Source organism: Anas acuta, chromosome 1, assembly GCF_963932015.1.
Source record: "Anas acuta chromosome 1, bAnaAcu1.1, whole genome shotgun sequence".
Lineage (NCBI taxonomy): Eukaryota > Metazoa > Chordata > Aves > Anseriformes > Anatidae > Anas > Anas acuta.
The window spans coordinates 202,202,882-202,227,481 of record NC_088979.1 but is presented as its reverse complement, the minus strand read 5'-3'; the positions used below and the strand labels follow the sequence as shown (position 1 = coordinate 202,227,481).

Here is a 24,600-nt window from a genome sequence, read left to right as displayed (position 1 = left end):
GAGAGGTAGCTAAACTCCACTTTGCCACTGTTTCAGCTCAGATCTTGGTGTTTCCAGACAAATGAATGCTCTGGATCAGGAGATATAACTGAACTACGGAAGGTGATAATGCTTAGTTGATCGCATGCATGAATTAATTTACTTGGTCCCACTCTGAGCTAAGTAATTCTCATGAATATGCTTGTGATGAAGATGGAAAAGAGGCAGGAAAGTTATCTTGGCCCCCCTAAGGGGAATGTGTGCTGCAGACATCTCCTGAAGACGAGCTCAGCCCCAGGCACTTCCTAACGTAGAGGGTTTGGAACTGGGTGGTCTCCAAGGTCCCTTCCAACCCAAACCATTCTCGGTGTCTGTGTTTCTGTGAACATCTGGGTGTGCAGTCACCTCCTGCAGCTCCCCTCCAGAAAGCAGACACGTCATGGAGGACAAGTGAGGAGTTTTAGGTTGGAAATCCAACACACTCAGTGGAGGTACCAGTCTTGAATGCTTCTGGGATCCACCAAAGAGTAGGACAAGAGTCCTGTCACCTGTGAGATGAGAAAGGTGCAGGGGGTGATGAGGTTTGGTCCAAGCTCTGCCTCCCTTGATTGCAATCTCACAGTGCTTGGGATTGAGTGAACATTTTTTTTCAGGAAATGGGGAGCAGGGGCATAGGGTCACTGATGGCAATGGCAGGGCCATTTATTCCAATTTCTTTCTTTTGCATATGAGTTTTCCCAGGTGAGAGCACAATGTACACAGCCAGGGGAAGGCAAGGGCAAGTTCAGCAGCCAGATGTAATTGCATTTTCCTCCACAATTGCCCCCGGGGCTGAGCCAAGGCCCTTCTGCGCCTGTCTCTCCCCTCACAATGCATCATAGCGAATTGGTGTAAAATCCAGTTAAAAGGCCACTCGCGGGTCTCAGCTGCTGCAACACAAATTGTGGATGAATATTTTTCCCCTCCCATATACGCCTGACGGGTTTTGTCATCCAGCCCCATATGGCTGGGTCGCGTTTCTTCTCTCGGCTTGGTCGTTGGTCTCTCATCACAGCCCTGCTCCCTGCGTGTGAGCCCTCGCCGAGCAAGGCCATGGAGCAGGCTCGGTGTTTTACAGCAGTGTCATTACAGGAGGATCTCTCTTCCTACACGTGTAAAAAAGAGCCCGGGATTGATGGAGCGTTGGAGTGGGTAATCACAAATCCAGCTGCTCCGAGGTAGCTGAGAACGGAGATGGTGCAGGACGGGGGGAAAAGGGGAGTGGGGCCTAGAGGAGCTCTGCGGGGTACATTTATCACTCTCTTGGCAGAGAGGTGTGATTTATATGGACAGAGCATAAATCCCATTGGAGTTGTTGGAGGCTCCATATGGGCAGCTGAGCGCTCGGGCCCGCTGTGGTGCTGGAAGCTGGGCCTGCAACGGTGCTACTGCTACTGCCTACCATCCCACCATCCTTCCCCTTGTTGTTTTTTATTTTTTTCTCAGTTCTTTCACTGCTAGGTACTGTTCATCTCCCCACCTCAGAGCCAGCCCCTCTCTTGTACAGTGGATCTGGCTCTTTTGGGGTGGCAGCATGGGACTGGGAAGGACATTTCCCCTTGCTTTGCTTCCTTGAGACATTTCTACTGGAGCTACAGCATCTACAAGAAAACCTCTGCTTCTCCTCACGTTGCAGAGGCTGAGCTATGAACCTGGAGAAGGTTCTGCTCTAGTGACTACCAAAAAAATTCACAGTCTTTACTCTGAAGAAGATGAGGCCTTGGCCCAGGCTGCCCCATCCCCGGGGGTGCCCAAGGCCAGGCTGGATGGCTCTGGGGGCAGCCTGGGCTGGTGGGAGGTGTCTGTGCCATGGCAGAGGTTGGGATTAGATGGGCTTTGAGGTCCCTTTCACACAGGTGGGGTGGCCCTGTCTGAACCTAGCCATTGTCACTGTGCTTGTGTCACAAACACATCCACCCACGTGGGTCTCCACCCTACCCTACCTCATGTACCCCCACGGTCACTTGTCATCGGTCTCTTCCCTCCCAGTGTCTCACTGTCCTCATGGTCATGATCTATGGGCACAGTGTTTGCTTTCAGGGATGTTTAGACTCTTTAGGTTTAAGGTATGGCTGTTGTAGAGCATAGTATTGCCTACCCAGAGGTAGAGTTACTAGGAATAGGGGTGTTGTCACACAGGTTCATTCTGAATTACGTGCTGTACCTCCAATAATATAGCCTGCTTGTCCTCCCTATATTAATTTTACTCCTAGCATTTGATGGAAAGGTTTGTCTACTTTTCCATAATCCTGAAAAAAAAAGCCAAACCACTATTCCTTTCAGTCTTCTATTTTGGAACCTGAAATAGTACATTTTCCATTATTTTTCCCCATCATTGCACGATCGCTGTTCTCTGGATTTAGGCCATTCCTTGTGCACCCCAGTTTCCACTTCCAATTTCCAACTGCAGAATCGCTATTTGGCGAGAGTCTCCAGACACGTACGTGAAGGGGCCCTAAGAACTTGGAATGAGCCTTGGAAATTAAATAATAAATGAAGACACTCCTCCCCTCCCCACACACACTACGTGTTGCTTCAGCAAACGTCGAATAAATCACAGAGCTGTGCGGTAATAAATCTTTCATGAGATTAGGGCCATCTGAACTTCAGCGATTGTGTGGGGAATGTATAAATTTCACATGCAGATATAGTGTAAAAAAAATCTTTAGATTAGTTATTAACTTTGGAAACACTTGATGAGTTTTGATTCATTAAGTGTTTCACAGTCTTGTTAATTTAATAAGTACCGATGAGGCTGTAATGTAAGACAACAATCAGTAATTTGGAGGGGGGAAATAATAAAGTAGTCATTACACAGCAGAATGTTTAATCAAAGAATGTGGAAACTTACAGTTTCACATTAATTTGAAAAGGTTGGAGATTTAAAATTAATATTAGCTCTGACACAGGGAGGCTTTCTCTACAAGCAGATAGGGCTTACATAATTGCTCAGAACAGAATTAAAATGCCTGTAATTTTAATGGCTTTACCTTCTTTAACTGGATCCCCAGGCTCCATAGGTAGAATAGAAATAGAGCTAAAGCAGTTGTGGTCCTTCAAATCCCTGAGTAAAACTCACCTGTGGAGAAGAGGCTACCTGTAGCATCAGGGTGACAAATCACAACACAATTAGGCTCCTGTTGGGGACAGCACTTAAGCACCTGCTTAAATGTAAGCAGGTACTGGAGTACCGCACTGAACGGGAATATACATAGGGAGGAGGTTAAGTACTTTATTGAATTTTGGACTTCCAAACACATTGACAATTCACAGCCTCAGCAGGGCTAAATGGGATGTTCAGGGGAAACTTGGGTATTAATTCTGAGTGCTCCTCATCCTTGTCCCATTTCTGGTTCCACCAAGCCTTACTTTTTTAGAGTTACCTTGTGTCTCCTGCAGCATCATTTCTATTCATTGGCTGTCTCCTGCCTTGTGGCTGGTCTATACCTTATTTTGGGTTAAACCTGTCAGTTTTAAGCCAGAGAAACTAAAAAAAAAAAGTTTCTGCAGAACTCTTCCTGTTGATCCCCCAGTAATTCTTGGATTCATTCCCAACTGTCAGTAAAACACATCAGAAGTGACCTCATATATGGGTGTTGCAATGGCTGATGTTGGGCAATGTTCTTTGCTTGGGAGAAGATTAAAAAAAATCTCATTCTGGAAGAGATGTGGAGACTAACCTCAGGTGTTGGAAACCCGCCTGCAGATCTGCTTGCAAATGGCGTGTTTGCTCAGCGTATAGCAAATATGCCCCAATACCCAACAGAAATTGTTAAATATTTGGCGTTGTTCCATAACCAGGTGTAAGAAAGGCCATATGCAGATAGAGATGTCAAATAGATGAGAAGAGCGAATCCACCAGTCTTCAGTTTTGTTCTTCACCAATTTCAGTCCTCTAACTTGGTAGTGTTAAGTCCGATAATTTAGTAGTGTTAAGATGGTATCTCAAAAGCCATCATGACACCTTCGTTGGGCAAGTATGTGTTTACAGGAATTGTGGTGGCATTTCTGAAGCAGTAGGGATGTGAGGAAGTCATGTTTTGCTTTGACAACACGGGATTAGCATATCTCAGCTGAAGTTCTTGGATACTTCTTCTAGAATCTGAGCTTAACAATATATAGAGAAAACACCAGTCATTTGTTAGTCCATTGTGCATTATTCTCTGAGCTTGGAGCTGTGTAAGAAATTTGGGAGTTTGGGCAGTGATCAACAAATCTCAGGCTTTGGTATTCTTCTGATGTCCTATGCTTGAATGGAGAGAGCTGTTAGGAAACTGAGACTTAGCAAGTGAGATTCAACCCACCTATGTCTACCATGGGTAAATCTCCATCTGACTTGTCAGTTGAGATCCAACTGATAGAGTCATTCTTATGCCATGATGTATCTCATGAGGTATTTATACCGGGAAAGCCAGCTGTGATCCAGCTTGGAGACCACCATTAGCAAGCTCAAAAAGTGGCCTAATTAGGTGAATTTCAGGCCTTCATGGGCATTCTCTTTGCTGCTATGCATGTCCTTTGTGACTCCTGAATACAGAAAGGAACTAGCTCTGATAAAGCCACAGCCGAAACCCTGCCCAGTTTCCAATGCTCTTTCATTGTGCTTCCGGCACGCAAACCATCAGCTCAAGTTTTTGTGTGAAAACACACTTCGCCCTCTGTAGAAACTACCATTTTTCACTCTCCTTGGGAAGCAGCGAAGAAAACTTCATTGTATTCTAGAAATAGAAAAATCCTGGTTGAAACTAAGTTGGTCTGCTTGAAAAAGCCTGTTAAATTGGTTTGGAAGAATACAGGGTATATATGTATTTACTTTTGTGGAACAAAAACAACCAAGAGAACAATTAATGGGAACTCATTCTTCATTGTGCTAGATGCAGATGTTTGATCCTCGTGCAGCCTTTAGTCACATTTCTGTTCTCTCCTCCACTGGACATGTACATGGATGACTGTGATCAGCAAAATGCATGCCGTGGCCTCTTGAAGTGGACACTATTAATATATTCATTGGAATAGTGTGAGCCATTTGTTCCTTGGTCTGTCAGCAGGTTCAGAGCTATTTTCCTGCGTCTTGGGTGCACACTTCATCTTCCAAGCTATTGGGTAAAGGGCCACTGTCTGCCCCATCTTTAAACCTTATCTGCTCATTTTTCCCTTCTTTAGAGATTTTTTTTTTAAGAGACATTTTTCCCTTCTTTGGAGAAATAAAATTATATTATTTATTTATTTATTTTTACAGATCACTTAAACCATCTTCACTCTTTGTTTTGGTAAGGAGAGGAGAAAAATTTAGATATTTTTGTTGTTGTTTCAGTTTGATCCCAATCAATGGCTGTATTTATTGAGGACTAGCAGACATAGCAAAGGAAGAATTGCTTGCTGTTAGCTTTTCTCCTAACTTCTCCTCCTGAACAGCTGTAACCTTTTCCCATCTTTTACCATTATATCCTGTGCCCACCGCACACTTTTGCTGTGTATTTTTCATCCAGTTCTCCTTGGTTGCACCCTTGGATCGACAAGCCAGACTTTTTTTAAAAGCTTCACATTCTTTCGACTGAAGTTCTCACTACAACTTTTTAATGGTTACATTTATTATGTACTTTCGTTGCACCGGGAGCTGAATAATGATAAGGAAGCAAAGGTGCCTAATATTTATAAGGCTATTGCAAGCTGCCATGTATCCTCATGTGGCTATTTGCACAGCAAAGAGGCTTATTTGGGGGGTGAATATTCTATTAAGTAGTTTCCAAATATATCTGCGTGGATGGATGGATCATTTGTGAATTGTACTAATTTTCCTGCAAAGAAGAAAAGCAGATTTTCCAACAAGAACTGGAGGTCTGATTTTTACAATGCTCTTTCACCAAAGGAGGCACAGGGGTGGAAGGAGAGAGCTGGAAGCATGTGGCTATATGAAAGACCTGCAGGGAAGTCTTGCATCTTGTCTGGAGGAAGGATGCTCTGACCTCTGGGTGCTGAGAGAGTTGTGTGGCACATGATGTACCAGGCAGAGCCAAGAGCTACAAACAGCCAGGAGCTTCCAAACCCATCATCTTCCTACCACCTTCCCAGGAGTGGATGCCTGGGCCCTTTTCATCCCAGCCTCATGCAGCTTGTGTGCAGGAGCAGGGATGTATTTAAATCATCCACAACATGCCAGCTCGGCTCTTTGATCCCCAGGGAAGCAGCCACAAGCTGGTGGGGCCATGGACCAGGGTTTTTTTCGAGCACTGTGCTCAGCCTTGCCATGCAGTAACTGGATGCTGCGATGACTCGGAGCGTAGCAGCCACGCTCCTGATCAGGATAGCTGTTCCTGAGAATATTTGCAAAGCAGACGCTGGCCCGGAATTAACTCCATCTGTTTCAGAAGCAGGGAGTGTGCCGTGTGTGTTGTGTAATGCCAGGGATTTCACGCCGAGCTGAGCAGTCCCAGCTCACTTTCCAACAAACTCTGCCTTCCCTAAGCCATTGCAGGACAGCTGTCCCAGCGAGAGCAGTCTGGTTTGTGCTGGACACACAGAACTGGCCAGGCTGGCAGGGCTTTTGTGATCAGACCCTGCAGGAATTTCTCAAATCCTTCAACAGCCCCAAGCCACGTTCCTCACACCAACTGTGATAACTTTGAGGGGGCAGTAAGCAATCCCAACTGCAGCTCTTGGGCGCTGCCAGACCTTGTCTCTACAGCCAGCAGAGAAAAGTAGGGACTGCCTTCAAACCACCTATTACACATGTTTCAAAGACATTTTTCATGATTGTTTCTCTCTGTTAGCTGCACAAGGAGCCAAAGTCTGGCATTTTGGGGCAAGGGGATAGCTGAATGGGTCATCACTGTCACCAGCTTGGATGTTACGTGTCCAGCTGTGGCTCAGGCACCACAGCTCCTCCACCAGCTCCCACGGTGGTACAGAGATGCTAAAAAACATAAAATGGACTTACATCATGGACCACAAGATGCCATAAGATGATCTTCTTTTAGTGTATGAAGCACCATCCATGGCATACCTGATGATATTGATGACTTAGTTTTCCTGGCTGCACTGTCATCATTTACTAAACAAGGTTCTTGTAACAATCCTCAATTCTAAGTCATTTTTTTTTTTCCATTTTCATTCCTCTCCTGAGAATCTCTCTGCATCCCAGACATGTACAGTGACAGAACCTGCAGAAGAGACCCCTGCTATTCCCTAATAGGTTTTAAATATTCCAGACATCATCCACTAACAAGCTCTGGCATTTTCCTGTGGGTTACCGCAGCCCTCCATGATAAAACTTGCAAGTGATGACACTGCACAGGCACTAGAGTGCTCTGCGGTGCTGTGGGTCATCTTGCAGAGCACTGATGCTCTGTGGACCCCAGATTCAGAGCTGCAACTCTGTAGTATCCCAAAGGTCATCATCCACAAACACTATAAGCATGTAGCAGGTGAATCAGGGTGTGTGCATGTGAACTACTTCGGGATTTTTGCTCGTCTTTGTACCAGTGTGTCCCCTAAAGTCACAGCCTTTGGCTAAAATCACCACCACGATGATCTGCAGAATGGGTTTGGTAGGCTTCTGGAACACAAAAGGCTGCAGTGGTGGTAGTTGGTGGCATTAGCAGAGGAAAAGAGACATGTCGGATATGTCCTGGCCAGATCTTGTCAGAATTAGGGAGACGCAGTGAAACGACTCATCTGACACAACCCAGCGATGTGCTAAAATGCCATGCAGCATGTAGTTACAGTTAATAATTAAACAAAGCAGAAAAAGTAGTCTGTGTACCACAGGCAAATGTGTGGGAAATTCTCTGTATCTTCAAGTGTCAGCTAATTTATTTAGGGAAAACGATCTAAATAGAAGCATTACCCTCTAGTAGATCTAATAATCAGCTAATATGTCTGGGAAAGACAGACGTGCATTCAGAATTGGAAACCTCAGGGTATTCAAGTCTAACCCAAACTGTGCCTGATTTTTTTCAATTTAGAGTTTATCTAATACAAGACTGTGGTTTGTTCTGTTCTGTTAATATCTTACGCACAAAGAAACTGAGATATAGAGGAGTGTGCTGGAGCTGGGTGATGGGCATCATTCAGGTGGGAATTGGACCTACATAGCCTGAGTTCCCATGGGGGTCCAGGATACCACAGCCTGGGCTAGGAAAACACACGTTTCTATCATACTGCATTGATCTCTTGGTCACTTTATGAACTGAATTTACTCAGGAGGTGAGAGATGAGATGGAAGTAAGTGGGGGGATTACTTACCCTTCCTTCCCAGGGTAGGTAACCCCCTCTGCTCTGATCACGTTCACATCTGGATCTTTTATTGAAAGGGGCCCCATACCTTTATTTTTTGTTGTTATTTTTCTTGTTCATATTCATAACTTCCTCTTTTACCTGTTTCTCCTCTCCTTCTCCTGACACATTGCTCATAGTGTTTTTTGGAAGGAGAGAGGCAGCGAGTGAAGGCTCAGTGAGCTTTGTGCATGCAGAGGTTTCCAGACTGCTGCTTTTGTCCGTATCCTGGAGATTAGATGCAAGATGGATCTTCTTTTGTCTGACCTGTTTGGGAAACTTAATGTGCAGCCACATAAATTATGCTCCCTCCAGGCAGGGCAATGTTGCTCTGTGTCTCTGCTGGTGACACAGGCATATTTACAGGGTTCCAGACAGCATTTTGAGAGGACTTTCTCCTATCAAGTACCCCTGCGTCCTTCCAGGCTGCAGAATTCATGAGATCCTAAGTGCTTTGCACACACATGCAAGACACTAGTGAATATTACTGTTATTCATAGTGACATCATGAATATTACTTTTATTATTTGCACATAGTGAATATTACCATTTACAAAATCCATGTGATATGGAAAGCACACCTCAATCTAGATTGCAAATAGAGGTTGAGTGCATGACACAGGGCACGTGCTCATAAAATACAGGGTGCATAAGGTCTGCAAAGCATGCAGCATGCAGAGTTTTGTGTAACACAGCAAGCACAGCGTGTTGATAGAGCTGTGCCTTGCCAGGACAGCATGCACCTCGTTTCCACATCTCGTGCTCCTCGTGTGAGGATGGTGTGCATAACGGCCTGCAGCTGCACGCCGACATCCTGCCTCCGAGCACCAAGCGACTGAAGGGAAACGCGGCTCGTCATGAATGTGACACTTGTTTGTATACACAAAAACCTACCATGTGCCTCATTACGTGCCGGGAGAGACACATCGCACGTGTACATCAAACGCACATAATGCGTGTCTCACGCACTCGTACAGCGTGTACGGTTAGAAAGCTATATCCATAGCACATATTTTTACAGCAGGCGCACGAACAGATGCCCGGTACATATGGATATATATCACAAGCACAACACACATACAGAATGGGCACACGACGCTGGGCATAAGGAAGGCTCTGGCTCTTTTCCCCTCTCTGCAGAGGAAGAGCCTTCCCGGCGTGAGCTTGGTTCTCTTTTATTAGTTTTCTGGGAAAGGCCATGCGTTACAGATGTCAGCTTATGTTGCATGGCACGTTCCTTGCCTTTACTTAAATAACTGCCCCTAAAAAAATCATTTGTCTTGGAGGTGTTTTTACGCAGAACCGGAGATTGTAAGCCTGGAGGGGAACACATAAAAATAAATCACAGGGCAAATGGTGAGTCATGCATTAAAATATGCTGGAAGTTGGGTTTTCATTTTAATAGTCTGGGACAACATGCACATGCCAGTGCTTCCAGTATGGCCGGAGATGCCCGACTTGTCCAAAGAATCATGCTACTTTGTTTGTCTCTTCTTATGCCCAATCCTTTCCTTTAAGCCCAAGAGCGCTGTCTGCCTCTGTTAGTTCCCAATGTCCACTTGAAATTTGTCTAACCAAATAATGTGTATAACGGGTGGCTAATTTGGTCTGCCAGCTCTTTCTTTCCATTGATTGTGTTGGGAACCAGTGTCAGGCAGCCCTGGCTAAGCACTGCTGTGAGTCTTCTGTCCAGAAAAAGTACAGTAAGAGATATTCAAGTCCATCTTTGGTGCCACACCAAAACCTGGACAACCCCAGACACTTATATTAGTTCATTCCAGGGTGCATTTTTATACTGATTTGTTTAGATCTACCCAGCATTTTATGTGGATGTTGTTATATCTGTTTAATCATGGCTTGTACATCTGTATAGTTGCTATTGAATGATCCAGAGAACTAGTTTAGCTCATAAAAAGAGTTTAAAACAAAAGCCAACAAACAATGTTCTGGCTTAATTGTGCTGGTTTAATTCAAATTGATGCAACTCTTGAATGTGGGCAAATCCAAATATTGAAACTTAGCTTCTTCTGCAGACACAATAGGTGGGCCCATCTGTATTGTTACATGAGCATTATGACACTAAACTCAAACAAAGGACTTATATCAGTAAAATTTTGTTCCATTTTGTGTAAACACCAGTGGTGGAGGTCACATTTTTACCGTCTTGTTCAAGAGGACCAACCATGGAAAATTGAAATTTGAATTTTTAACACCCTCAGGAACAAAGTTTTCCTTTATTTTTGATGGTTTATTATATTTTTTACTGAGCAGAATGAATAAATAGAAAATTGCAGACTAGAAAATAGAAAAAAAAAATGCAGAAAATTTTGTCCCAGGATGGGGGTTGGGAGCTCTTCTGCAATCAGCTGTTGCAAAAGCAGTCCTTCATGCTTTATATCTTGTCACCAACACCTCGAGTGTATCAGCATTTTGGAGTTCGCTGGAACACGTGCCTCGGGGAATGAACGCAAGGATATGGCTGAAATGGGGACCTATATATAACTCCACCGAAGGAAAGCACAGGCTGTAACTTGTCAGGTATTTTCTCTAATGAAGGTTGATCTCGGGGAAGTCAGCACCGGGGAGATCTGCACGCCAGATGCTCCAGCACACGGACCAGGGCTGGGAGATTTAACTCTGTAGGTGACCCCGTGGCAGCTCCACGTTCCCCGTTGGGGCACAGGCACGTTGGATAAAGTTCTTTGCAGCTTCTCCATGCTGGGGACCTGCAGTTGTCCCAGCTCAGGACTTTGCTGCTCTTGGCTAATGACTTGCTGATGTCGGTCTTGCCACTTCTCCACGTCAAAGCTCCACTCCAGCCTTGTGGCCAGCGGAGGTTCAGGTCAAATCAATTGTGCTGGAAATTGGCTCCCAAGGGCAGGATCAGATTTGTTTCTTCTAGAGGTCATTAAGGAATAGCCTTGTGTGGAGGAAGGTCTGTTTAATAATCAGTGAGCTCTGGAAATCAGCGATGGGTCGAAGACAGTTACAAACTCTTTCTCTCGTGGGATAAGGAAGTTTCCATTTTGACTTAGCACAAGAAAAAAAATAAAATACAAAGAACCATACTGTCAGTAATAACAGACATGGCCTGATTTCCCAACGTGCCAAGTGACCTTGGTGGAAATAGAGAAAATCAAGTCAATAGTTAGGTCAATCCTTGCAAGAATGCGAGAATTTGCATCCTTGGACCTCACCTCCATGTTGACCTGCTGGTCCTTGGGCTTTGCTATTACTGTCTTGAACTGTTTACCCCCATCTGATGCTCATCTTTCCTCTTCTTTCTGCTCTGCCTTCAGTGTCCCTTCTTCCCTTCTTTATAGTGCCACTGTTCTTCTCTGGTACCTAAATATTATCTGTACATCCCAAATACAGCTCAGCGTTGGTAACACAGACTGCTTAGTCCTCTTGAGTCCTGGGATGGTATCACCTACGCAGGAAGGGATCCAGGAGAAACTGTTTTCCAGACATCTTGTCTAAGTACCAAGTTGTAAGGGCCTATTCCTTGTCTCTTCCTTGTCTCTCCAACTGGTATAGCTTTGAGCAATGCCTTTCCTTTGTGCATTCATTTCTCTAAGTTAAGCTTTTTTCTTGCTGGCAGATTAGTTCCTTCTGATTTTTTTTTTTTTGTGGCTTTATTTTATTTTATTTTATTTAGTTATTTATTTTCCAAGCAGATCAGGCATTTTCTGGCTGAATACTGGAGCACTTGTTGATTGGTGTTTAATATGATTGCCCTTATAACTTAGGCACTTTCCCATTACAGTGCAAGCAAACCAGAAAAAAAAAAAAAAATCAATGATGAGTATCTGATAGGCAGCTAACAGAGAATTAATCAGGTAATAGATTGCCTAATGCTTACAACTCTTGGAGTTCTTGCTGAGTTTGCCTCTGTCTGTGTTGAGACAGACCAACTCATGTCACCAGTGAGACCCTTACCTGGCACGAAACTGTCTGATACAGCAGGATTAGGATTGAGAATTGTAAGGAGCCTCCATTTCAGTGACCTCAGGAGCTGTTCCTTGGTGCACCCCTCTTTGTCTTCCAGACTTCTGTTATTTAACCAGCAAATTTGAATCAGGTGAATGGTGGGTTAAGGTCTAGGTATCAAAATGAATGCTTCCATATCAATTAATTAAAAGAAGAGTGAGGATTTTCATTGGCAAGCATTTCTCCTGCACTTAACTGAATTTGAACTGAAATCCCTGCCAGCTTGTTTGTGCAAACCTGTAGGAATATCTGGGCAGCACTTGTCCTTTTTGGAAAATTATATTTCTTCGTATTTGCTCTGCTTTTGCAGAAATCCTCCAAAGTTTTGGGGGGAATATTGGCAAAGTCCAGATGAGCATGCTAAATAGGTAAGGCTCTACCAGGCAGCTGGGGTTCAGGAGTTTCACTCATTGTCTCTGACCCCACTGTCTGCACCTAGTACATGGAAATTATGATTATTTAACATCCAGAGACTGGGAGAGTGCTCAGGAGGATGTTCATGTTCAAAACATGCAGGCTCCTGTGTTATGTTGCCTGCCTACGGTCTTCATTCTCCATCTGCTGCACTGCCTCCCATTATGCAAATGAAGGAAGCTTGCTTAAGGTTTATTTCTTAATTTAATAAATTTAATTTAATAAATCTGAACGTAATACATTTCCACTGAATGAAAGGGTAGCTTATCACATAAAATAGCATCAGCTGTCAGACAGCCCCGCTTGTTCTCTAGCATCTCAGACTGCTCGAGGGTTTGTTTTTAAGAAGGCAGGCATTGCTTTGCCAAATCAGATCTGTAGCCCAGCTATGCCTGTGTCTTCCTCCTGATCATGGCCAGAAACAAGAATTAACTGACCTGTCACTAAAATGGAGTCAGGATAAGGACCAGATGGCTGTAGTGCTGTGCAAGTGAGAGGAAGTTACGTGCAGTATTGCACTGTATGTGGTTTTCTGGTTGGGACAGCAGTGTCACATCTTGTTGATCTCCCCTGTCTGTCCCCAAACATCAGATTTCCTTTTGCAGAATTAATTTCCCGGTGTATCCCACCAAATTCTGAATGTGCAATATACCAGAGGAAAGTATTTGAAAGGGCCTTCTTTTCGGACATGAGTTGAGATAACTTGGCTTGGTGATTCCTATTTCCTGAGGATGTTCACAGTATCTGATGAGATATCAATACTGCAAGGTGCGAGTACGCTAATCACCTTGTCTGATCTTCTGCAAAACAAGCAGAAATTAAACCAGGGACTTCCCTGAATCAACTCGTCTTTGAAACAGAGCAAAAGGACGGGAGACACTTCAATCTTTCTAAAGACAGGGGACACGTTAAGCTGTCTGTTCTGGGCTAGAAAAGACCAATCTGGGCAATGACGTTCAATACAGTTCTTGCACTGACGGCATCTCTTAGTGTATGATTTAAACTCAGAATCCAAAGACATCCTGCAGAGGATAGTCAGCACCTAGGGGGAGACCATGACATCTTGTTTAAAGGAGATTTAAGATTTCTGCAGAGTGGACTTCAGTGATACCACTGTACATCCTGGATGTTCAGCTGTGGGTAGTAAAACATAGTCCCCATAGTTATTAGAAAAAGGACTGAAAATGGTAAAACATACCAAGCATAGAAAAAGTTTCTCTAGGAAATAAGGAGGAAATGTCCTTCAAGTGAAGCAGGAAATCAAAATGTACACTAAATTACTGAAGCTTTGGTAAAAGCCAAGAGGAAAGAAACAATTAATTGGACTCTCATTATTTGGACTCTGTTCCTGCAACGATGACTATTCTTCTCTTCTCTTCTCTTCTCTTCTCTTCTCTTCTCTTCTCTTCTCTTCTCTTCTCTTCTCTTCTCTTCTCTTCTCTTCTCTTCTCTTCTCTTCTCTTCTCTTCTCTTCTCTTCTCTTCTCTTCTCTTCTCTTCTCTTCTCTTCTCTTCTCTTCTCTTCTCTTCTCTTCTCTTCTCTTCTCTTCTCTTCTCTTCTCTTCTCTTCTCTTCTCTTCTCTTCTCCTTCTCCTTCTCCTTCTCCTTCTCCTTCTCCTTCTCCTTCTCCTTCTCCTTCTCCTTCTCCTTCTCCTTCTCCTTTCTCCTTTCTCCTTTCTCCTTTCTCCTTTCTCCTTTCTCCTTTCTCCTTTCTCCTTTCTCCTTCTCTTTTTTCCTTTCTCTTCTCTCTTCTCTCTTCTTTCTCCTTTCTCTTTTTTCCTTTCTCCTTTCTCCTTTCTCCTTTCTCCTTTCTCCTTTCTCTTCTCTCTTCTCTCTTCTCTCTTCTCTCTTCTTTCTCTCTTTCCATCACTGTCATTAAAAAACAACCAGCCCTGCCCTCCTAATGAATCATGGGGTCAAACGCTCACCCAGCTAAAAATTGCATGCAACGAAGCACATGTGTGTGCTGAGAAGGATGTCACTTGGTGATGAGTTACATGTGCAAGAAAACAGCACATATATGCCAAAGGATACTGTGCCCACAGTTGGAATGAGACACCAACAAAAGCATATATTTTTTGGTCACAAACACAATTACACTTTTTTACCTCATTCAAACTTTTCCATGAGTGTATTCCTCTTTCTATTAATATCAATATTGTATTTGTACACGAAAATTATCCACCATTGTTTGAGGAAGACAATAAGACTAGTTTTATGTGAATTTTTAGTCTTTCTCTGTGTCTTTCCAGTGAGAAAGAAGTACTCTGTGTGAATAATTTTTTTCCTGTCTACCAAAAGAAACAAAGTATTTTCTTTGGAAAAAAAAACAAACACTTTTTTTTTTTTCCGTGTGTGTGTTTAAATAAAAACCTCCCCTCTCTGTGGAAAAACTTATTTTCCACTAAAAAATATGCAAAAAGTGTCACCATTTGTCCCTGGCACTTACAGATGGGTGTTATTGGTTCATCCTGCTGGAGCCAAAGGCTTGTCTCTGAGAGCCAAGAGTAAATGTCAACTGCTTTTGCCAGAGGATGTGGTTACGGTAAGACGCATGAAACACGGAGCTTTCTTACACCCCAAGGACTTATCTTAAGTCCATACTCTGAAAGTATTCAGGATTGGAGCTGGTGCTTAGGGACATGGTTTAGTAGGTGACATTGGTAGTAAGGTGATGGTTGGACCAGATGATCTTGGAGGGCTTTTCCAACCTTAATGATTATGTAATTCTGTGACAGCACCTTTGTACACAACCATGACCTTGAGCCTACCAGAAAGGAAAGTCCTCTGTGAAATTGATTTTTTAAATTTTGCACCATTTAGCACCAAGTGTGGACACAAGACATATTTCTACCTAACCCCTCTCATGCTGGATGCACTGTGTTGCTAACACAGGTACAAACCCACCCAACCCATATATGTGGTTCTGCATGTTTTATTGGTGGAATGATAGTTAGAGGTGACCTCCTTGCCCATGTCTGAAAAATAATTTTATTTCCCCCATCTTGCTCATTGGAGGTGAGAGATGGGTTTTCAAAGTATCCCAAGGAACTGACTTCTCATCACACCTGTCCACCCAGGTGAGTTCCTGCTCCTCCTTTCCACAAACACAGACCAAAAGACCTTTCTGCTGCTCTAAAAATATGTGTGTATATATATATATATATCTTCTGCCTGCTGCCAAGTATTAGGGATATTAGAGAGACAAAAGAGAAAATTATTCTCACTTCTGAGTGTGTGGGAGGAGTGTTTGAGAGCTCAACTTTCTGGTTCAAGGTCGTTTCAACAATCTAGCAAGATATTTACCTATTTCCTGCAGATGCTTACAATAAAATTTTCAAAGCAAGCCTGGGAAGGATATGCCTAGCTTATATCAGCATCTTAGAAGGGCAATGAGCACCCAAATCCCCTCTGCTCCTCTGGAAACCAGACCATGGCAGTAGTCTCCTTGGTCTGGCTCTGCAGGCTGGATGATCTCCAGTAGGGTCTTATCAACACAGGATGGGGTCTCCTCTATCCTCCTAGGTCCTGAGTCACTCAGGGAGTGTACGCAGAGGTTTTGTCTCCAAATAGAGGTATGGGTGGTCGAGCACCTTGAGTGGAGAACTAAATTGGCTTGCTGAGGACACAGTAAAATTGATGCAAGTTCTGGAAACTGCATTTAGCAGGGGATCAGGTGCATGTTGTATATGCAGAATAAATAAGGGAAGACAGCATGAGCAGATGGACTGTGAGTGGGAAGTTATCACCTCTGATAACTCCTGAGGATTTAGCACTAGAAGAAACTGCCAGAGCTCCAGCAAGGAGCTGTTATCACCTCCAGCAGGAAGGGCTGTCTCGTCCCCTGCTGACCCCGTGTCTCTGGCAGTGTCTCCTTGTATTCATCTGGGTGCTCAGAGTGTGTCAGGGAGGGGAAAAAAAAAAAAAAGTATCTTTGCAAGAAATATCTCCGTTGACTGCCAAGGAAGCTCTTTCTCTTCACTGGCAATGGACAGCTCTTTGTTTCCTCTGAGTCTGATTTTGGCTGCCTCCCTCAGGTTTGGGATGCAGCCACTGGGTCCAGCATGGAGGAAGTCTCTGAGCTGTATCCTTTTCCCAAAATCATCAGCTTCCACGTCTCTCTTTTAAGGACTGCACTGTCTATTTCTACTGGATTTTCCCCCTGGTGGGTAGTCAGAGGACTGTTACCACTAACATGCAAAGGCTGCAAGTTCCAAGTCATTTACAGCCTGCCTGACATATGGTTAACCGGAGAGGGATGAGAGCAAGGGAGCATAACTTTGACGTGCAAGACTGTGAGTCTGTTCCTAGGTGCTTTTGGATATCGCTCTGAAGACAAGCTTCTAGGTGTCTCTCATACCCAGCCTTGTAAAACTTGGTCTGGGTTTGTGAGGGAAGACACAGAAAGTCCCTGCCTCTGATCACCATGAGCTCTTGGCAGGCATGCATGGAACAAGAGACAAAACATGGTCTTTTATTTGAATTAGATTTTCCCCAGTAGGGGAAAATCTTCAGAAGTACTTGGGTTTGGCTCAGCAATGATGTAGATTCTCAAAACGCTCAGCTCCAAGTCTCGTGTAGTACCCAGTAGATCAGAACCCAAGGGGTTCATCTGGGGCTCAAGTGAACATTGTAATTCTTATTCCTGTCTCAAATTGTGTGACCATGTTTGTTTCTTCACTTGTTTTGTGGGTTGGATTTAAGATTCTTTAAAGTTTTTTCTTCCTCATGATGTCAGTGGTAGATAGATCCATGTCCCTTTGTGGATGTCGACAAGCGTGTGCCTAAATATTGGGCTTGACGTGATCCTGATTACCTCTCTAAGTTCCCAAAGGTCAGCATTTTTCAGGGCTTGGATTCATTCTGAAAAAAGTCCTATCCATCAGGATGATGTGGTAAAGCCAAGTGTCTTCTGGTACCAGTGCTCGGTGGTGGCAGTCTGTACCCTTGCTGATATGTCTTGTGTCTCATCTATAAATGGGGATATCAGCATATCTCTGCCCCACTGGGTGTTGGGAGTGAGTTATAGAAGAACTTACTCAAGCCAGCAGCAATTTTGATGGTCTAAAATCTATTAAAATCAAATTTATTGGGGTGAGAGCTGGCTACAGATGAGGGGTGCCTTGTATCTGCCTTTGAGAGCCTGGACATGCCTTCTCTACTCACCAAATCTCCAACTAGATTTGGACCTGCTCGAGCCTCCTCTTTCATGCCACCACCATCTGGTTACAGCCGCTTTCCCTTCCTGACTTTGGGCCTGCCTGGAGCCCATGTGGGAGTTTATAGGAAGCCCTTTGGCCCAAGGGCAGAAAGAAAAAAAATGGGCACCATGCTGCTACTGTGACGCTTCCCAGGCCCAAAACAATGATCTCACATCCATGAGTGCGTCTAGCCATTATGGTGATGAATAATCATATATTTAGGTAGGCTTGGTGCAATAGGAAGAGTGATGCCCTGGGCTGCCTCCTTTCAGTCCAGTTGGGAAGGATTAATTAGCTTACCAGGATGAAATTTGATCAGTCATTTACCCTGATGAAGGGGACACCGTGAAAGATTTTCCAGCCGCCCTCCTCCCCGGCATCTTAAAATATAAAAAATGAGATCTCTTGTCAAGAGGTCACTGGGAAATCAAGTTTCAAACAACACTATTTGTTTAAAACTGACTCTAGTTCCATTCATCTCCGTTTCATGCCATCAATAATACAAAAGATAATGACGTTGATGAATATTGCCCATTGAATGCGGGGAGGGGCCCAAAGGGACAATGAGTCATTATCTCTCCCTGCCTCCACCTCCAGGTGGAACCTGCTGTCTGTGTCTCCGAGAGGTCCCCAGTGATTCATTGATACGGCAATCTGATTTTGGTAATTAAAATTGATTTTCAGCTTAAGCTTTGTAAATACACTGATCCATAACAAACTTGGGTCAGGTTCGGAGGGGTGGGAGGAGGGAATAGTCGAGCAGGGATGTCAAGATGGGATGGAAGGATGGTGGTGGATGGCAAGCTGGAGAGGGACATGTGGAGCATCCAGCAAAACCCTTGAGCTGTGCCTGTGAATGTGCTGATCCCCAACCCAACCAAGAAAACCAAGAACCTGACCAAGAAAAGCAGCTGGAGCTGGGAGAAGATGTTACTTGCTATCAAGAAGTGATACAGAAAAGGAACAAAAGGAAGAACTGGCTTTTGGGGAATGCTCTGGGGTCTGTGATATGAATCCAGCCACTCAGGTCTCCTACTTAGTCTGCTCTTGATGTAAATCCATGGAATTTAATCTGCTGGCTGAAGACACAGGCTGAAAGGAAAGCATCTGCCCACATCTGCCAACACCCCATGTGTCCACTCCTCAGTGCACCCATCCCCTAAAAAAAATCACTCCTTTCCCTGTGACAGCAGAAATTAGGTGTTGTGGTGCCAATCCTGACTGTGCTCACCCTACACGTGTATAAAGTCCTCTGCTTCAAACATGATCCAGGGCAGCATGAGCCAGAAGGCAAAGCCCAGCACTGTTGGATCTGGGTGCCGTACGGCCCTGATTTGGGTAGGATCACTCTTTTTTCCTGCTTGTGCCTTGGTTTCCTAGCTTATTTAGTGGAAGCAATGTTTGGTTTTCCTTCTGCAAGCGGCCTGGAGGATGGCAAATGACAGCCTGCGCAGTCAAACCGCCTTTGGATTCCCCCTTGTCCGGAGGAGGAACAATCTCCCTGGGCTCTTCTCATCCTCGGGGCTGATAAGCTGAGCTCTTCTGAAATCCAAGCAGAAGAGACGTCCAAGCGTGATCCCCTCCATCTCCTTCTTCCCCAGGCCAAGCACTGAAATAGCTCACTTCTGAGGCTGAGAACGTACACGGCAAGCCAGCCCACGCACTGGCTGTTTTCTGCTTCTGAGCCACTTTTCTAAGCCAGCCCGCATTTATAGCACAACTTTTCTTCCATTAGCTGATAATCTCACTGTACATCCTCACCAATTGCTTTTGGGAAATCTAAGTGCATAACATCTATTACATTTCCCTTGCCTACCTTGGCAGTAATGCTGCAGCTTCAAAGAACTCCAACAAGTTAGTTAAGCAAAAGACCTCCTACTTGTAAATCCATGCTGGCTGTCTCCTCTAATCCAATTATGCTTTACAAGGTGCTCCCTCACTAAATCCTGAAAAATTGTTTCTGATATTTTTACCCACGATTTATGTTAAGCTACTCGGTGTATAATTGCTTGTCTAATCACACGCTCCTATTTTTGAGTAACGGCGTTGGGTTTGACATTTTTTTTTGCAGAGCTCCCGTGTCACCTGAGAGCTGCTAAAATATTATTACATGAGACTTTACTCAGTTGTGTGCTTGTTGCTTCCAAAGCTGGTGGAGTTCGTTTAGCTGCAGTGAGTCTGCATGGATGCTGTGGGTGGATTTTATTGCCGTTAATGCCCACTTGTCAGCTGAACCCTTCTTCTGGTTGAGGAGGGAGTAATGCAGAAGGAGTAGTACTTGTAGTACTGCTTGTAGTATGAGTGCAAGCACAGGGAGAGGTGGGACTTAAGGTCTGGGGAGCCTTAAACAAAAGATTTTGGGCTTATGGTTGGTAGGGAGATATAAGGAACAAAGACAAAAGTGGATATTTCACATCCCAGACCAGGGTCTTGAGACCAAAGTCTGGGATTTTTTTCAAGTTCATCAGATGCAAGACGTGGTACACGTGGGCTAGGAAGAGGAGTGCACATTTCGAGGATTCTGGCAGGTAAGAGGCAATATCAGAGGTGGGAGCAGGGTAGGCGGAGGTTTATTTGCTTGCCCTTTTTCTGTTTTCAAAGACAGCAGCAATTTCAGATGCAAATGACTCTGTCTCTGACGGTGGGATCAGTTGAGAATATTTTCACACAGTACTGGCAGGGAGTTCTGTTGAGATGTCACATTGTCACATAACCAAGATTTAGTGAATAATCCGTGATGTACAATCTAGCAACACGATGATTTTGAGCCAGATGAAGAAAAGTGGCATCCTCTCGCTTGCAGCCAGGCAACAAAAGGGATGGAATTTAAGCAAGGAGCAACATATGCTTTTGAACCTTAAATAGACTGGTCTTTCAAAACGAAGAGGAAGAGTGGTGATTCCTCATGCTGGAAGCCTTCCTAGACAAATATCACATTTGCAATCTTTAGCCTTTCCTTAAAGTTTAACTGAAAAGATGAAAAGGAAGAAAAGAGCAGAACAGCTTCTCTATCTCTGTAGCAAATACCTCCTCTGTAGGCCTAGGCTTTAAACCCCTACAAAATGTTAAACAACACCTACCCCAAATCAGTCTTCATGCCTGAGTAACAAGTGCAGGGGAGCTGGAGCCATCATTGTGAGGTTGTTTTTGTGTTTTGTTTTGTGTTTTTTGCGGTGGGTTTCCTAGCTACACGCAGTGTAAAACGTGAGTTATGGCCTCCTGAAAATGAGGTTTGTAATGGAAAGCAAGTGACCCTTAACACAGAAACACGTCTGTGGTGCTACAGGGGAAAATACAAGCACTGGTAACACGCCTGCCTTAACTGGGTCCTCAGGCACACATCTTCCAAAGATAAATTTCTTAATGCCACTGCTACCCCCTGCCACAAAGCAGAGGAGGTTTCTATCGAGGCAGGCCCATCTCTGGTAGAGGTGTCTTTTCCTGCCTTTATTTTCCCATCAAGGTGATTACAAAATAGCCTGGCAAATTAAGACTTTTCTCTAAAGCTTCTCCTAATCTGTCTTTAATGCTGATCTTGTTGTATTTGCTCTCCTTGTCTCCCAAACCTCATTATATCATCCTTCAGATTCACATCTCCAGCAGGGGATGCTGACGTTGGTCTGTTCCCTTCTTCAGTGGCATGGAGACAGGCAGCGCAGCTTCCCTTGACCTTGGCCAAGACCGTCCTTCCCTTTACCAAGACGTCTCCAGCCCAGAAACTTTTTTTTTTTTTTTTTCTAACAAGATTGAGTCATGAACACACAGCAAAGAACTTCAAAACAGAGAGAACAGTGATACACTCTCCATTTCCCACAATCAGAGGCTCAGGAGGCAAGGATGGACTCCTTGCCCTTCATATAAACTATCCACTGCTGCAGTCTTCATTTCCTTTTCTGTTTATTCTCTTGACCAACATTCTATATGGAAATTGTTTTATTCTCTTCTTGATGTTGCCTATAAATGTGGAAACTCCCAGGGGAGCTGGGGAGTGGCGCACACAGACTTCTCCTTTAGCCTCTCCAGGTTGTCTGTGGATAAAACCAGAGCTATTAGGCTGCACCACGAGTTTGATAAACCCACTTCTTTTGTGTGACCCGATCTCCTATCCCTCCCAGCATCTTCCCACGGATGAGCTATTAAACCCTGCCCCTGAAACAGCCAGGCATTTTTAATGGACAGGAGTAGGTCGCTTGTCCCAGTGGCAAGCGTACTTTATAAGCTTGGTGTTTTCTGTTGCACTCTGTCCCTGGAAGAAGAAATTATCCTCAGTTCACAGCAATGCCAGCGTGGACCTTCAGAAATGGGACTGCTTTGCAGTGTGACTGTGGTTAGCATTTCCCTGTGCTCAAGATCCCACAGATGAGGTGAGCTCGTGGTTGCTTGCATCACAAGCCTGGCCATGAAGACTCGAGTTTCCTCGCTGGACAAAGAAGCAGGGATTGCAGTGGGCTGGGGAAAGCAAAATAGAAAAGGTAAAAATGAAAAACAGTTCATTAAGGGTGGAAATGCACTCTGGTCTTCCTTTCCCAGTCCATTGTCTGTAGGTTTTGTCCTGAGCTTATCAACAGCTGGCGGCTAGAGGAACTAAAGGATGCTTGGGGAATTCAGCTTTATTTAGCAGGCTGGGGATTGCTCTAACTACCAGTAGATGCTGTTTTAATTTCCCTCCCTTTGCTGGATAGTTTGAAGAACATCTCTCAATCTCACCTTTCCTTCTGCTTGCCTTATGAATTCATGAAGGGAGAGAATTAATCATGCTCACTCCCCATTTTTGCCACTGAGAAGGTGAAGCTATCTTGGCTTCTGTAACAGAGGCAATGCTTTCCCAAATGGGTGCAGAATAGCTGTTGCTGCACATAGATCTCTAACACTTCTCCTAATCTTCTGTTTATTAATGGTTGTGAAAAATATATGTTTATCCAAGGGATGATCTGTTGTATAAGGCTCCTCTAAGACCCTTCATCCTTTAATGCTTTGGGTCTGAGTTCCTGCTCACATCCTACCGCTGCACCTCTCCTGGTTAAACCACCACCACAGGTATTTTAAGCACTACATCTGATCCTTTAATTCCTTTCTGAAGAAAGGTTTCTTTGAAATAACTATATATATATATTTATTTATTTATATATTTTTTCCTCCATCACCAGCTCAGCATTTCTAAGTTCAGGAGTACAACCTGCAAATTACTGGAAGTTTTCGACTCCCTCTTTGGTGCACGGAGCCTAATAACAGCTCCTTGTGCAGTGTCAGCTCTCTATGAGTTGAATTCAGTGAACCAGCCTCTTCTGATACAACTTTCTCCCGTTGGTCCTTCCCCATCCAGCCCCGACCACAACCAGTTCTGCATCTCAGTCCTTGCAGTGGGCACTGGCAGGGACTCTGCAGGCTCTGGGCAGGAGATGGGTTCCCTGGGGTAATGAATTAGGTGGTTATTTATTTTCCCCCTCAAGCTTTTGTTCTAAATATAGCATCCATTAGCATATGCAAGAAAAGGTAGAAAAAAATAATAATTTCAGAACCTAAAGTTTTATCCTGAATTTAAATTAAAACAAAACAGAACAAAAACATATTAATCCAGAAGTTTGGAAGAAATCTTAACTTAAGAAGTCTTGATTGTAGTTCTTCAGATTATAAACAGGTCTCTAGGTATTAAAGGATATGGAAGTACCTAACACAATTATATACCTGACTTTTGTAGGGTGATTGAGCCTTTTCTGAAACATCTGGCTCACTCAACAACAGACATAGCAGACAGAGAGGGATATATATGGTAGGTTTTATCAAGACTGTCAATTCCTAATTAATTATTTTATACAAATTGAACATCTAAGTCATTCTTTAATCTCGGTTATTTTGCCAAAGTGCTTTCTTAGTTAGCCTTTATTCCTAAAAAGCACCCCTGGGCATTTGCTGCCTAACTGCATGGTGATGGGGTAGCTGGTGGCCTTTAGCTCTGCTTTTTGCTGTGTCTGGCTCATCATTCAACGCATAAACCTTCTGACAAATGGCGATGTCAACAAAAAGGTTAATATTTTTTAAAAGCTAGATAGATCTCTATTATCTGCCATTTTGTGGCAGTCAAGCAGTCATATTAGGAGGAGTTTGCCAGTTTCTAGGTTGACTAATTGGTCTCCATGCTATCCTTTTCAAGAAGAGCCATGCATCAAATTCTGCTTGACAAATTGTGCAAATACTAAAAAGAATCACAAACAAACTCCAGGAAACAGAGAAGGTAATGCTGAAGTATGGCTTAATTCTCTGTTAAAATGGAATTTTATTGAGATCTGACCAGTAAATTATACCTATTCATAGGAAAATTAATTCTACAGATTATTTTATGACAAGATTAAGATTTCTGTAGAAAACAGACAGAGTTTGGGGGGGAGGATGTTGAGTCAATTTAATTTTGATTCAGAATGAAACGTTTTTGATGAATTTTAATGGGATACTCTGATTTCAAATTCAGGAAATTATCAGAAGTCGAATAGTAAGAGTCATCAGTGATGGTGTCAATGGCACTACAGCCAATTTAAATACAGAAAGCCTTTCTCTAATTGCATGTATGAGAGCGTTTAGGATTCTTGTTAGATGAGAAATTAGTAAAAATGGCATTGCAAAATTTGCAATAACACAAAGAAATGCAATAGAAAGAATAAAAAAAAGAAAGGAAAGGAAGCAACGTAAAAAATGTCCTGGGGATCATG

At 43.7% G+C, this 24,600-nt stretch overlaps 1 protein-coding gene across 4 annotated transcripts in view; it reads left to right on the top strand.

Moving 5' to 3' along the window:
• PLXNA4 (plexin A4) overlaps positions 1-24,600 on the top strand; it is a 405,534-nt gene that overhangs the window by 221,173 nt on the left and 159,761 nt on the right. The gene's annotated exons all lie outside the window — the stretch shown is intronic.